The 16,541-nt window shown below is 38.3% G+C and overlaps 1 protein-coding gene and 1 long non-coding RNA gene across 2 annotated transcripts in view; one reads left to right on the top strand and one right to left on the bottom strand.

Annotated features, from left to right (window-relative positions):
• The window catches only part of LOC100650279 (RNA polymerase II elongation factor Ell), a 144,709-nt gene that overhangs the window by 18,226 nt on the left and 109,942 nt on the right, over positions 1 to 16,541 (bottom strand). The window lies entirely within an intron of this gene.
• Positions 10,578 to 14,034, top strand: LOC110119356. The gene is made up of 3 exons (XR_002307771.2): positions 10,578 to 11,219; positions 11,309 to 11,503; positions 12,147 to 14,034. It is a non-coding gene; the product is annotated as an uncharacterized LOC110119356 (long non-coding RNA).

The following is a 16,541-nucleotide window of genomic DNA, read 5'->3' as shown; positions in this document are numbered from 1 at the left end:
GTGGAAAATCCAGAGAATGTACGAACGCTCGATTGGCATTTCGAGCATCGCGCTCGATTATTCCACTTTGTTTGGGAGCTTTAAATGTTGCGCTGAGAATCGTTGGTTGGGGGACTGGTGTCCTCGCGGTCGCCTTTCTCTAATCGCGAGGGGGTGCGTTTTGTTTTATGAGAGGAAAATTTGGAGAATGCTGGAATACTGCATTAGCATCATCGGTATGTGCAATTCGTTTTCCACTATTCCGGTTTCCAATGAATCGTGCTGCATGTGCCGAAGGATGGATTGTTTCGTTGGCTGATTCTTTATTCGTAACAGAGCGTTTATTTTACGAAGGATTTGCAAATTTTCGTACAAGCGTGTGTTAATAAAGAAAAATGAAGGAGACGTAACCGTGGAACGCTTGACGAAAAAGGAAGAAGATATGGATCAGACAAAGAGATGGAAGGCGTAAGTTAGGAGACTCTGAACAAGTTATTATCAGCATTTTTAACTTTCACAAATTGAAGCTATTTTTAATCGACAAAAATTCAGTGACGTAACTTTAAATATGAGGTCTTTGTAAAAAAAAACTCCGATTAACGGAATTTCGAGAAATAAAAACCGCTTCATAGAAGGAAACGATTAAAGGACCAAGAGAAGACAAAACTGCTTAACAAAAGAATTTCCACGTTAAAAATAGCCGTAAAATGAAAGAAATGATCATGAATGAGAAAATAAAACGAGATAAAAGAAAACGTAAAATGTTCGAGACACTCATTACCAAGAAACCACGATTAAACAAGAAGATTAAATCTGAAACGTAAATTCGAGCTAAAGGTATTTAATTACATTCCATACGGCGATGGCCGTTTCGCGTGCGGAGGCCAAAACAGTGCAGTGATCCACTGTTGAACGAAAACTCGTAGGTGGCCGCGTCATCTGTACATTTATAGAGTGGAATCGATCGACAGGAATGTACGTTACAGCGATTGCATCACATATGCAAAAACGCGGAGGAGATAGCAGTCTCTTAGCAGCGAATTTAGGCAATTACGTGAAATTGTTTTCCATAAATGATTACTACGATGAAACGTTTAATATTTTCGTGCGATATCCATGTAACTTGATAACCTGACGACCATCTAAAACCACATGGCAACACACCGAGGAAAAAGGAAGTTTTTAATTCTTTTTAGCAACAATTAATCGACTCTAAACGTTTGAAAAAAATCAAACAATCGGGATACGATGGAAATCCTACGTTGCAGAACACGTTGAAAATTCAAAGAAAATAGGATACGTAGTTCGGAAGATTTCGCAGCGAACAAGTCAAGAAACACAGTTTCTAAAAGATCTGAACCTGAACGCGTCTGTCCCTGTAACTTCGTCAGGAATTTGAACTCTGATAAACCATTTTAGCGCAATTTCTGTGGACTATATAGAGTCATACGAAACAGTAGAATAATATTCTAAGACTATGAGAAAATTAGAAAGAAAAAGTTGGAATTTTTGAAACAGTTAAGCTGGTGTACCCCCTTAAAATGTCTTTCGGCGTTTAACGACGCATCGCATCAGATTCGTGAATGGTACCTCGCTTTCGAGCGAATAAATGACGATGAAACAGCAAGCAGTCGTCGACGACGCGACCATGCGTTCGCGAGTCCTTTCAGAAAATTCTTTGACCTTTCCTTTCGCGCTGTATGCCTACTCACGGCAAAACATGAAAGGTAACATCAATCGGAGCTGCCTTTTGTTCATAAACTCGCGCCACGCTTTGTTGCTGCGTCTCGTTAAGCCTTGATGACACTGTTAATGACTTTACAGAAGAAGAACGAGGGGAAAGAGTGGTAGCCGTAATGCCAAGAGTTTTGCACAAGGTATTATTTTCAAAGGTATCGTGTCGTACGGTCGTTTTATTTCACTCGTGGAAAACATTGATATTCCATTGAGATTGTTATCCTAAGATCGATACTCTATCCGGTTCAGCTCGGAAAGTTTCGATGGTTTCGATGATCGTCCTTACATATTACCTCTGTACCTGTTATATACATATTTGGTGACTTTGGAAAAGAATGCTATTAATTATGGATTTTTGATAAAAAGAATTTTTGATAAAGAAAGACGATGAATCGGGACAAATGTCACCCTTTGTTGGAGATTAAATGGCAGGGTTTCGGAAGAAAATTGTAAGTCGATCGATAGAAAAGGTGTAGCTTTCCAACGAAATATACACAAATAGTTCGTCGGTTATTTCAATATTAGCGTAACTTTTCTTCTGACGAAAAACTGAATACTTTAGAAGACACGATATACGTGTCCATTTATTTGATTAAATGTTAATTTTCCGGAGTTACATCGTCTTTGTCGGTAATTGAAGTTGATAAATGCTGACAGGAAATAGTTAGACGAAAAAGCTATCGAGTTTTGGCTGAATTCCATTCCATCGAATCGAATGATTAAATTAGACGCCAGAAAGACGATACTTGCACTCTAAATGGAATCATAATTGGAATTTTTGTTGCTTCGTTTCGCTCCGCTATTTCCGCGAATTCAGAAAAGATAAAAATAAGCTTTCACGTATCACGAGGCATCGTTCGTTCCTTGAAATAACTACACCTCCAAGACCATTGTGCGTATTTTTACACTCAACACACACTCCATTTAATACAGCGCCCGTTCCTTTGTAACGGAGAATTAAATCTCTACGCTCGCAGTTCCGATTATGTTTTAACCTTCTTGAAAACGAACTTTAATAGCCGTCAACGGTAGCAGTACATCGCAGAAATCTCGTAGTTAATCTAACCGGCGTGCAAAATAATTTATTCGATAATTTACAAATATTAGGAAATAATTTACGCGATAATACGTACGATAATATTCTCGTGAAATAACGTAAAGTAGAAAAATGAAAATACACCACGGTTCAGGAGAGCAAAACAAGAGAGCCGTTAAAAGCGTCTATAAGCAATTTTCTCCAGCCATGAAGCATTACGTACTCGACAAACTTAACGAGAAACTGACTGAAAGTTACGACGGGTCGTGTTTTAGCATCGAGAAAATCACGGGCTAATTGAACTGAACTTTTCTGACAATTTCGTCGACGAGAACGGGCCTTCGAGCGTCTCCAGGCGAATGCTATAAGCTCGAGCTCCTTTCCACGCGAATCAAAAACAACGAGACGAAGTAAGAAAAACAAGAGCAACAACGATAAGATAAATAAATAAATGAAAAGGAAAATTAGGAAAAAGGAAGAAATAAGAGACTCGCTCGAAACGGAATAAAAATAAGCTTCTTTTGGACGTACAGTTCACGTTTGACCCGAATAACGCAATTTCGGAAATAAGTTCAATGAAGAGAGAGGAGGGGCTTTACGATAGACGCGATGTATCTTGGATCGAACGACGATGAGAGTGGCTTTCACTGTTCCGCCGATGTCAGGTGCGTATAAGCATGAATAAAAAATGTAAGCGAAAAGAAGATAAAAAACGAGGAAACAAGAAGGAGAAAAGCGGGATCTTCGGCTTTTTAGTCAAAGACAAGTCGACGGCCACCTTGGACGCTAATAGACGCTAACTGAATATTCTACTAATTTTATTAGTTCTTATTCTTGGTCGGCAATTATCAATTGATATCGTTAACAACCACGTGGAATTATCAGAATAGCCGAAACGACGAATTCCTGTAGCTCTTCATAGAGATTTTACGAATCTACTGCTGTGAATTTTTGGCAATTTCTACGATTTTCTACAAGCTATGCGAAGGGAGGCTTGTGTTTAGCCTTGTAGCATTTATTTTGTCTCACCTTTTACTTCTACTTCTCAGTGGATAAAGGGCGATCTCCTGAGATCAGAGTAAGAAGCGTGAAATATGCGAGAAACGGAGAGAAAGATTCGTCATCCGATTCATTGATTCTACGCAGTTTTATCGGTGTATCTCTATCGTGACATTGAATCGTTTCTAACTTGAAGATTAAATGTCAAACGATATTCTTGTACGCCGACTTTTTTCATTGTTTCGATACCTGCATTCCATCCTATCGCCGTACGCTATAGTTCTACCATATTTGCCCCGTCTTTTAATTCAATTTTGTTTAACAGTAACAGACAGCGATTGGTCTCTGAAGGTTGAAGGTTTTCAACATCCTGTCGGTGATTCGCCACGAAATGAAACTACCGGTTCTCTATCGATCTACAGCCTACAATCTAAACACAGCTTAGATTCCGAAGATAGAAGGACACGAGAATATTCTCGTTTCATCTCGTGGCGGCTTAGAACCGAGTCAAAGGCTCCATGGGTAGCACGTGACGCAATTGAATAACGAAAACTCGATGAAATACGAAGGCACGTGGTACTGCGTAGGTCTTGCTCGCGCGTAGCTTTACCTCGCACGAGGCAACGTACGTGCTCGCGAGTCGCCCGTATGAAATAAGAGCTGAGAGGCTTCTACGCTTTCCGCCGAGTTATAAATTCACGCGCGTCGTCATACGCACAGGTGAATCGTGTACGCTGGATTTTTCTCTTTCTCGATCCGTTTTGTCATGGCGAACGCTACAGACCTTGATGTCTCAGGTAAAATCATGCTTTCGTGTAGCAATTTTTGGAAGAAGTTAGAAGTCTGAGCACAGCTTGACGCTGAGCTAAGCGTCCAAAGAATTCAATTAATGAATTAATGAAACGATTAATGAAACGTTCAAATATCTATGGAAAAATATAGCCGATGTCGAAAGAGCTATTAGTCTGTGGAAGATAGAATGAGTCACGAATGTTAAAAATATCCCCCGATAATTTTAACGTAATCAGAATTTTAACGAACATTTAAAAAGTGAATGGTATCTAACTTTCTTTTCCAAAAGCGACATTAACAACGCAATAATCCCGGAGAACAACCTCTGGAATACTATATTTATGGTGAAAATACTTCAAGTATGAGGTCATGGCGTCAATGCCCCGCATAATCGACAATTTTCTCCTCTTCTACTTGATTTCCGTTCCTGAGAACGAAATCGTTTATCTATTTGGAAACTTTCGAGACTGCTTGAAGAACGTATAGAATGTTAATTTCGGGCATCTAAAACAGAACATTTTTTACGGTTTAAGTTTCGTTGATCCTTCCTTACGCTTTTAAACAACTTTTTCACGATATCCTCTTACGTAGATTATATTACAAAAATTGTTTTGCTATTGGAGATTTTATTAATAAAAATTATTATTACGATCAGTGGCGAGAGGATCCGATTAGCATCTATTATCCACGCTCTTTCGCTTAAATTAAAGCTAACTGTCTAATTCCACGTACAAAGCCTTCTTATCCTTATCTTCGACTAATCCTGTTTAGATACTAAATTCTAGACTTTAAATTTTAAATTTAGATTCTAGCAGTATCCTTCCTCGCTGTCTCGTTTGAATTTAAGAACAAATATCCCAGAACTATTAATTCTGCTTTAATTTTAGCACAGCCGAATATCAGGAGAACGGTAGGGGACAGAATGGACACGAAGGAATTGTTAACGACTTGGAAAAACGCTAGGAAGACGATAGAACTTCTGAAACACACGAATTTGTCAAACAGAATCTAAAATACTAAAGACGTGGGCGCGGTTCATTGGTTACATTAAAATCACAAAAATAAGAAAGAAGATATCATTTCTATACTAAATTATGTACTACGTATTTAAAAAACCAAATTTACTCTCGGATGACCAAAATCGTTCGAAAGACCGAAAAAATGTTACCGCTGGTTACTTGCGTATGTTTTTAAATTGGCAAAATCATGCGAAAGAATTAGCAATAAAACGGCTAGTTTCAAGACCGTCGTGTTTCGCACGAACAAACAAGGAAAAAAGAAAAGGCGATATACGTAATAGCCAATCGGTGATCAGGCGTCCCTGACTGAGGATGAAACGACATTTGGCACAAGGTCGGTCGTGTATAAGTTGCACGTTCGTTTCTTTTTCGCTGCGTGCAGCACACGTGAGGCAAAAGCGCGCACGCTTTTACTTAACGTTCCACGATGACTTCATCGTCGCGCGTTTTCGCGCCTCCTTTCTACGTTTCCCCGCTCGAAATCTCTCGGCTTCGATCGAAACGCGCGTTACGTCGTTAATTAACGTTAAGCTTCGTTTCCACTGGCGCGACGCGTCGCATGCCGACGCGACAACGTTCGTCGAATCCTCGAATTCGGTTTCTCTATTTTCGAATCACGCTCATAGGCGGATGTCGTCGTTACGAACGTAGAAAATAGATTTTAGCGAGGAGAATCTAATCGAAAAGAAAGAAAGAGGTTAACGTCGTCGAGTTGACAAAACTTTTTGCTCGATTAAAGCGTCTCCCGTGAAATTTCCATGCAAACGCGTACAAACGTTTTCAAAGAATTGCGCTATCGTTTTCTGCGAAACAAACTTCTTCGTATTTGGAGAAATAAGAATATCATCATCTCTGTTTCCGTGTACAATCAACTACAGTTTCGATACGATAAAAGAATACGACCGGAATATTTATTTGCTTAAGGGAATCGTTGTTCCTCTTGAAATCTCGATATACACGAAATTTGTACGCGAGTAGTAGAGACTTTATTGAGTCGATTTTAAAAATTATATTACCACAAGGTAATATTCTCAAGAGGATGAATAGAGAAGTTTGATTTATATGAAATTTATAATTGACGAAATAGTTACTTTTAATCTGCAATTTTCCGATTCTTAAAAAGGTTAGTTTTTATCGCTTCTCTTCTAGCAATAAGCTTTGAGCTTATTCAAAATCGGCTGAACAAAAATTAGCTACTTGGAAATAACCATTGACACCACAATCGAAAAATATCTTTTTCCTAAGAACGAAATATTATACGTACGCTTGTTCGCGATTGTTCAACGTGGAAATGGAAACGCACCCTTAAGCGTTAGTTAAATGAGTTTCGTGCGCGCATGCGCATCACGCTACAGAAAATGAATCGCGCCAAGTGAAAGTAACGCTGTGTAAATACATAGAGACACGCGTACATGTAAAACGCTGAGTTACCGATAGCCCATTCTTGTACCCCCACCATCGCCAATGACGTTTGATAGCGTCGTTCTAATTTCAACCTGTCTCTTATCGCTTCCACGATAAAATTAAATTCACTGTCAAACGAGTAAAACCGTTTACAAGAGTACAGCTAAAGAAACAACGCTCTATCGTAAAAATTTTTATGCTAACAGATCGTATCACGCATCAAGAATCATCGAACACCAAAATTCAATGCATTTATTACGTAACAGCTGTGGAAACGTTAAATTTGAAAGCTACGCTGCTATCTCTTTATCGCGGGGTGTACACATATTGAACTTGATCCAATCGCCGGATATTACCTCGCACGCGCGCATAATCGAACGATCGAAGGCAGAGAAATGATACAATCGGAGACAGAGAGCGTCGTGGTACACTTGAAAGTACATACGCGAATTAAATCGCGTTAAGTGAAAGCGAGCGTTACGACACGCGACATATAAAATTCGTCGCCAAGTTAAGGATTTAAGGAAGTCCCGGGTAACGTGGCTGCTTTCTCGTCTAATTTATAAATATCACGTCTGACTCTCCAACGAATCTCATTACCTGCCTTCGTTTCGTTTCCTGTCTTTTCTTTTTTTTTCTCCTTTTTCCTCTCCTTTTGGAAAAACGTAAGCAATCGAACGACGAAAACTTTCGATACGCCAACTAAACGAAAATTAATCAAAATTAAAAGTAACCGACACAATTACGATATTTCGTCTGATTCCGATGTTCAACGACAACTAGTGACCAATGTTACAGGCCCCAACAGAATTTCTCGTTTTATCGGTTTACAGTCTTTATTAACATTTTTAAAAAGTGTGTACTAGCTCCGGGAAACCCCAATGTCACTCGTCTCACTCGATATCTTAGGAAATATAAGATGTACAAAAATTAAATTACATCTACTCGAACACGAGTCTCTTGAAATACGACGTAATTCGTTTAAAACGTCTTTTTTTACACGACCATAAGGCGACGAGTTATATCAAATATAACTTTTACCTACTCACAATGTACAGTTATATACGCGTGTTTGTAATCGAGTACATTTTATGTAAAGAGATAACTCATATATTTCGCACGTAAAATTTCGTAAAATACGTATTTTAACAATATCTGTTCGTATGTTTACGCATTTCGTCGACCGTGCGCGTAGCGAATCTGACTCAAACCACAAGCAGCTAAATACGACATAGCAAACATATTAAAATGATATTTGGCTGCTGGCGCTATGGTAGGCGTTAATGTGACCGACTTACGAAGCCCTTTAGGGGCGGTTTACACGAACGACAGCTTGCTGCTACAACTTGATCACTGGATGACAACCTTCCACGAATGATCCGACCGTTAGGAGAATCGCGTTAGACGTAAAGGTTTGTTTGTATGGGTGCACTCGGCGGTGCAACATCTCGATATATGAGACTCTAGCGGTTTTAACGAGGACGTTTCAAAAAGACGACACTATGCCAGAGAAAGGTGATGCGATCATCTTTGCGATCCTCTTGCGCAACTCTCGTGATAAATCGAAACCGTAAACGCTCGCTAAATGTTGTTCGTCTTTGCGAACGTCGACCTTTGATTACGCAAGAAGGAAGCTTAAGAATCAGGGGTGGAAAAGCGACAGAAAGATCGAGATAGGAACGTTTGAAATTATTCGTCGACGAATTCACGGGCGTTGTGCAAGCTTCCTTCCGTGTAAATCGAAAAATGTTTACTCGTTTCGTTTGAAAGAAACATCGAGGGTTTGATCGATTATTTGATTTCTAAAGATCTAATCGCTTATCCGGATTATTTAAAAAATTGTTCGATATTTCATTTTCTCCGCGTCTTTAGTTTCTCTTTCAATTATTCGTTATTATAGATATATAGATATATAGAGATCAATGTGTGTACACTGGTTGCGAAATTAAGAAGCGTTAAGAAGCTGAAATTAATCAATTTGACTTCTACGTGGCTTATATAAGCAGTAATTACGAAGTATTTTATTATTTTGTTGATGTTTACATCGATGCTATTAACTAGGTCGGGCTATAATGCCAGTAATAGCGATTTCGAAATATGTTGAAGTATCTCCGAAGCGAAAAGGAAGTTCTGAGAAAATGAAAGATTGTATTTTAAAGTTCCATCGAATTTACGTAACGTTCGAGATATGGTCGATTTATAAAATCTTAGTAACGAAATCTTCGTACTAAGAGCAATGCATAGTATATCCTTTTAACGAACGAGCATACGTATGCAGGAAGAAAAGAAAAGCAAAAGTTTCACTTTTTTTCATAACTGAGCCAATATCTTATCCATAAAAATCAGCCCCCTACTTGTTACTCAATCTTATTTCCGATATGCGTTAAAACAATCTTATGTCTTGAGAACTGTTATGTTACACCTCGTTGAACTAGCACGTACGTGTACGATCCATTTTGTATGCTTCCGCTATTAAGATTATTTGAAATTATTTATCTGCGATCGTACAATGATCATCCAAAATCACTTTCTTATTATCTTGGAAATAATACAAATTTTAGAAAAATTCCCGGAAATTTGATTTCGACGATGTTTCAATTATTTGATACTGGAATCTATTTTTTGCACGATAATAAAATGGCATTGTTTGTTAAATAATAATCGTATCGATATATTTAGTAAAATTTAATTTTTCTCTTTCTTTCCTAAATAACTATATTCTATATTTATTAAAAGAAGATTTAAATGATTATTCGATATTCCTCGATAACGTATCAGCATTTTACGAAATATTCTTCGTCTCAATAACAATCATAGTTAATAACTGATTACATCTATACGATACAAAGCCATAAAACGGAAGAAACGAGAAGACCCATAATCACCATCTCTGTTCTAACTCCACGGTAACTCGCAAAAAAAAAAAAAAAACCAAGGCGAACATTTTCTCCTTTCGTTCCATTCGCCTTGCGCCACACGCTAACTAATTACTAACTAGAACCTCCGATACTGAACCGTGGTTTCGTGAAAACCACCGTGTTACCCGTTTTCTTCCTCGTCTCTTTTTTCATCAACCGCGAATTCCTAAAGTTGCGTCCTCACCGAAGCAACAACCAGAAACCGATGTTCTCCCCCTCCTGTTGCCACATGTTCAACACAGTACACAGGAAATATCAAGTTCTAGAAAAGAAACATTATCTTGTCCAAGGTGAAGCAACGCGATTAGAGAAACATTCGGATTTTGATCTGGTTTCGAAGCGACTTCTCTTCTCGACGACAAATAGTCCACACGCAAACGCGTTATGAAACAATCAGGAAAATTTGTTCGTTGTGGCGAGTTGTTGCCATATGTTTCTTGTTTATCCTTGATCTTTACCACTTCGAACGGAAACCGGTAGTCAACAGCAACTTTTTCTACTAGGTGGGGAAAAAACGCGAATAGCAACCTTTTGAAAAAAACATGGAACACGAAAATGAAGCTGTTCTTTGGCGTCGTTTCGATGAGACGCGACTATGATCCATCAAAGACGAACATCGCGTCGATGACAGCGTTTCGTTTGAAATCTCTTTTTAGACGTTTCACATAATCGAGTCGTATCAACCAGTTAGCTGTTTTTGACGAGTCATACTCGTTATCGTTTACCTTTTGCCACACATTTTACGTACAGTAGATTTTTCAAAGTTTTCAAACAGGTCGCACCAGCTAACTCGTTAAATTCGTATCGTGACTATAAGAAATGTGACTTTCAATGCGATATCGTGTCAATGGACAGTTCTTGCCGAGTTAATTGCGGTGGCGTGGATCGTTTCCTCGCGTTGCCAACGAACAAGGATCGATCGGCGGCGTATCGAAGCCGTGGGGAAGGTTCGTTTCGCGTGTCGCAATCGCGGCCGAGTTACGAAACGCCACAGAGAAACGTCGAAATTCCGTGAACGCGGCTTTAATAAACCGATAACACCGATGAACAGCGGTAGAGGAGTTTCTAATTGCTCGCGCCTCGATCTGGGGCTACCGTTGCGTAATCGTCAGTGCGCGGATAGCTCGCGATCGGTTGCGAAATTTTTTACGTCAAAAAGTTCACGACGAGCTGGAATGCGCCGCGGATCGTTAAAAAGGTGTATTCGCTCGGCTCGAACGTTTTCGACGATTAACGCGGCTTAGAAAGCATCAACCGCTGCACGTCGTTTACGGATTCGCAAGTCGCTTGTATAACACTCTGCGAAACATCTGTTACGGTTTCAGTTGCCGATCAGTTAGTTACCAAACGAGAATGATCTGTCGTTTCACGAATGGACGTACGAACGTACTGGATACGAAAATTAATTCGGTGCTTTTTTCCAGGTAGATTTATCGCCTTTACAAGTTCGCAGTTTGAATTGGTATTTTACGTAGAAAAGAGAAAGTTGGCGATAAGATTTCGAATCGCGAGAGAGTAACGGCTGGATGAATTGACATTGACGTGGTGACGATAATAATGGAATATACGTATTACGACCATTTTTCACGATTCAATCTGCTTACGCTCTGCATTAAGAGGTACACGACTAGATACTAATATTTAACGTTAAACATATGTTTTTCTGGAAACTGATACGATTTTCTAGCGAATCGAGATACTATTATGTATTGTGTTCGAAATACGGTAGAAATTGACAAACTGAGTTTGCAAATATATGTATAATAGCTACTTAAAGAAGAATGATAACGTAGAATTTTACTATCGTATTGGTAATTTATTGTAATCTAGTAACAGTTGGCAAACAACGCAAGAAAATGATTTTTAAAAGCGAAACTAGATTCTGCTAATGCTTTGCTAATTTGCTGTCGCTGTAATTGCATACCCAACAGATAATAAATATACAGATAAATCTCGGAGGCTATAAACAGCATTAAAGTGAGAGTCTATAAAGTTCACAGTGAGAGTTTAGAGAGTCCTAATGAATAAGGTGGTACTTACGCGATTAGAACTTGCTATAATCTTATTCGTTGCTACCTTATTACCAGCGATTAAAACACGTTTTATCCATTTTCTTCGATAACATAATCTTCGTGTAAATAAACCATCTACGCGATATACGAACTTGAATACTCGAAAACGCAGATATTTCCGAACAGATGTAAATCCGACAGTTATCAAAATGTTCGACAGCTTACAAATTACACATGGACTTTTCGACAGGCTTAGACATAACAAATTAGTATTCCTTCGGTGAAAAGGACCTAGACCCAGTATCGGCCGTGGAATTGCCTAATACAACGTCGTACGGCAAGTAACGCACGGAATTGGGTTAGAAAGCGGCTGAAAGAGCGTTCGAGAGCAATGAAAAGATATTTGTCGAAAAGGAATTGGGTAAGTAGAGGAACACTAGTGTTAAATGGAACGAAAAACTGTACGATTAAGCGGAAAACGACCAGCTCTGTTTCTTCCATTTCTCCTTTCGATACCTTGTGGTCGAACGAGTATAGCGATTGCGTAATTGCTGGTGAGATTGGTCATCGACGAAACAGTCGAATCGAACGTAAGCGTTGTATATTCGATAAATTGCATTCGATTATAAACAGATTATGCATATATTGGATGTATTTATAGGAGTTCGAACACAAACATGCCAATTTTATGGGCATTTTTATCGTCTACTATTTTTAATACCAGAATGAGCACGATTTTATGCAAATTTATATTTTAATGAAGATAACCAAAGGATAAAGAAATGTATCAGCTAAATTGTCGGGCTATTATGCTTCTCATATTTTATGTATCTTCGCCTACTTCGCGCAATTCGTATTTTATGCACATGCAAATTATTCATAAATGCATAAACATTTACAGTCTATTTATTACATAAAACGTTCCATTTGTTTGATTAATATAATAAATATTACAGCGGAGCCACCGGACACGAGCTTTAATACCAGAGCTAGCAGAGCGGGTAAAACTGTTTATATAATTGTTCATTTTTTATAGGAACTTTATAAATATTCAATGCTCTATTCTTGGTAACTCGAATAACTTTTTGCACGAAATACGCACATGGATAACATTGTATTATATAGCGTTAGGTTTGTACGCGCGTGCTCTGTTTCTCCAAATAATATTAGTCTACATAAGAAGATCCACGTCTATAGCCTTATATTATATTCAAATTCTATGTTACTTATTTATATCGCTATTCTGTGCGTGGCGTTCCATGAATTTTCTTTGAAAATCCTCCCAGCAACACTCGGTTAATTAATGATTAATACGATTGTCGATGAACTAAGGTTCCTGAAATTTTAGACAATTTCATTTTAGAAGTCCGTGTAATATTTTTCTACTTTACGATCATCGTGCCATTTACGGATATTGTATCGTGTAAGTTCACGTTATTGCGCGTAGATATTCATAGGAGGGAAATGATCTCTCGTCTGCGATTTCATTTTCATCTCTGATTTCAAACAATATTCGCAAAGACTACGTTCAGTTAATATTATAAGCCACCGACCACGGCTTGAAAGAGGATTATCGCGTATTCAGCGTTTCGAAAGTTTGCCAATGTTCTTCGGTTAATGCCTGACGAAATTTGCTCGAAAGGATTTGCGTCTCTAATAGACTCCCTAATGAAACACAAAGCCGACTTAATTCCACGTTATCCCGTTTAACTGCTTCCTTTTTCTTTCTTCTCTTCTTTTTCTTTTTTTCGCGAGTAAAAGTACACGAAGAATGGTCTTTTGTAAATTAGTTAAAAGAGACTGTTTAAAGATCGTAATCGTCTTTGAGAAATGCGAATAATAAAACTGACGCAGGAAGAATCAACCCAAGAAACGGGAATAACGTCTGATATAACTAGATCTTATATATGTTAATGATATTCATAGATAATGAAACAGATTACGAATACAAGAACTACATTTATTAAAACCTGTTCGCATTTATATCTTCTTCGAATACAGAGAAAAAACGAGGGTCAAGTTATAATTGACGTTTCCTCGGACGCGAGAAATAAGTTACTTTAGATCTAAAATTAATTCTCCGTTACAAACAATTTCTCTAATCCTTACTAACCAGAAATTAACTGCCAACGTTTCTTTCTCGCTACTTATTAATCTAAGATTAACATTCTGTAATTAAAATTTTGTCTGCTTATAAAAGGAAAAAAAAAAAAGAAAAATTGTAGTTTCTTGCAACTTTTAACTTCAATGCAAAAAACTAAAAAGCTAACAATTATTATAAAATTGTTCATCGCCGATAAAACGATATATCAAAAAGTCTATGTAACAGTCTAGTCGCAATGAAAGAAAGTAGAAAGAATATAAAATGTAAAGAGCATACAAGTATATACATAATATACGTATATACCACGTGGCGTGGCAGAGAGTTAAACGCGACAGTCGACGATCACTTTGACGCGTTCATGACGATAGCCGCTCATCACAGACTCGTATAATCTCTCAGCATCTACTCATTCTCAGACACGTTTTAAAATAATTCCAAATTCTCCGTATTCCCTTCGAGATCACGATGCACGCGCTCCATACGTGGGAACAGGACGAAAATGGAGCGAATCGCAGTGCGCGTGTGCATGGCAATCGGCGTTGCTCTCGATAATCGCGCGAGACACGGCGGGTACGAAGGATCGCCGGTCGCATGCGGAATGAAGCCGATTTGAGTACGCGGCACAATTTAGACGAGCAATCGCATCGTAGTGGGCAGGGATGCGTTCGACGCGCACGCAATTTGACACGTGATCAGCGCGCACGCAGCCGTGTGCTCGATATACATATGTATGTAACTACACTGAATGTTAATTGACCCAGCAGTCGCGTGGACTTGTTCCTAGACACTTTTCTGTTATTTCGATTGACACACCGCATTGGCATACTTCTTTTTGATTTTTAATTTTTTCAAATTGGAAATAATAACGTTCGATGCTGTTATTTTAGGCTGTTGATTGATTATATGGCGATCTCTTCTATTGTTATACGTATTGGGCTACGTTTAGTTCAAGTTCTCATTTTTGAAAAGAGAGACGATAGTGTTACACGATGCTTCACTTATGCGCAGCTTTGTAGTACTTCATTCGTACATAGATTGTTTGGCTCTACGAGAGAAGATAGGCAAAGTAAAAGATCTTATTTCGTATTTATTTCAACATTGAACGGTTTCTTATCTTATTTATGATATGTATACAAATGTTTGTTCTGCTATATGAATATCCTTTATGTAGATATATGTCCTTATATTTATAGATTAAAAGAATTCCATCACGTTCTTATTGTGGTTTGCTGACGATCCTTCGAATCACTCGACCTATTAATTTAAAATGAATTTTTAATACTGTTACACTCTTATACTCTTATAACGTATTTCTCATTTTGTTGACAAATTAAGTAACAACAGAAAAATTTGTCAAATAAAAATGTAGACACGTAGATATCGCGTGTACTTTCTACAAACAGATCTGCGTTTGAGTTTCACTAGAATAGACGCAATTAATAATTGATATTTTACTCGGAAAAGGCGACAGACTTAACGATCACTGAATTGCTTGTTTATACAAGTACCGATACGATGTGATATTCTAATGTACCGACATGTCGGTAAACAATCGCAAATCGTCAGAACGATGATAATTATATCGTCGATATTACTTTGCCAACGTGAATGCTATTACCAACGATTATTCGAAAAGAACGTCATTTTCTTCCACGTATCCCACTTTTCATTTTCGCGCGTTGTTACAAAAAGGTGTTTCTTTAAGTGACTTATCTGCTGGCCAAACACACGTGGAAGAATCAGGAAATATTCCTTTTATAAATATTGCATCGAGCTTTTCGAACTTTTCGCCCGAGACAATGTTAAACCATAAACATCTGGTACAGCATCAAGCCTGTTTAAAATTCACACGAAGCCGTAAAACGTGCGATTGTTTAACTCGATGAAGTAAAAGGATACACTTGTATAATACTTTGACAATCGTTCGCGCAATGATGAGATAAGAAACAGATAAATCTGGAATAAAACACACAGCTACAGAGATACAAGCCTGATCACGAGGGAAGGAAAGTATTAGCAACAACGAGAAAGATCAGAGCAGCCATCGAACTTCTTTATTACGGAACTTCTGCGACTCTCAGCCGATACAAGCACCTACACGCTAGACGCACAGGTTACTTAGAGTTTACTACTGTCGTTACTTCGCGCGAGCTTCGCCACGCGATCGTCTACTCCAAACAGACCGTTTACTAGCCCATTCATCGAAGGGATCAAGATCCCTGCGGGGTATTTTCGTACTTTTATCTGCAATAACAGCACCCCGTAAACCATTTGCTAACCAGACCAAAGCTCGCCATACGCTGCTCTCTTGTCTGTTCTCAGGTTATTCGTGGATCATGCGCGTATAATCTGATTCATATTTTCCAGTCAATGGTACATCGTCAGAAGGAGTGTTCGATGAATCTAGAGTTCAGAGGAAATTGAAAACGAATAAAGTAGAGACTCTTTGTTCGTACGAGTTGAGCGGTAACGTTTCTTTTTAGATTGACTTTATGTTGTAAAATAATAATCATATTCGGTTAAAAAGCTTTCGGAATTTTT

This window comes from Bombus terrestris, chromosome 6 (genome assembly GCF_910591885.1).
Source record: "Bombus terrestris chromosome 6, iyBomTerr1.2, whole genome shotgun sequence".
Classification (NCBI taxonomy): Eukaryota; Metazoa; Arthropoda; class Insecta; order Hymenoptera; family Apidae; genus Bombus; species Bombus terrestris.
The sequence above is the reverse complement of the archived record's forward strand: the minus strand, read 5'-3'. Positions and strand labels throughout refer to the sequence as shown.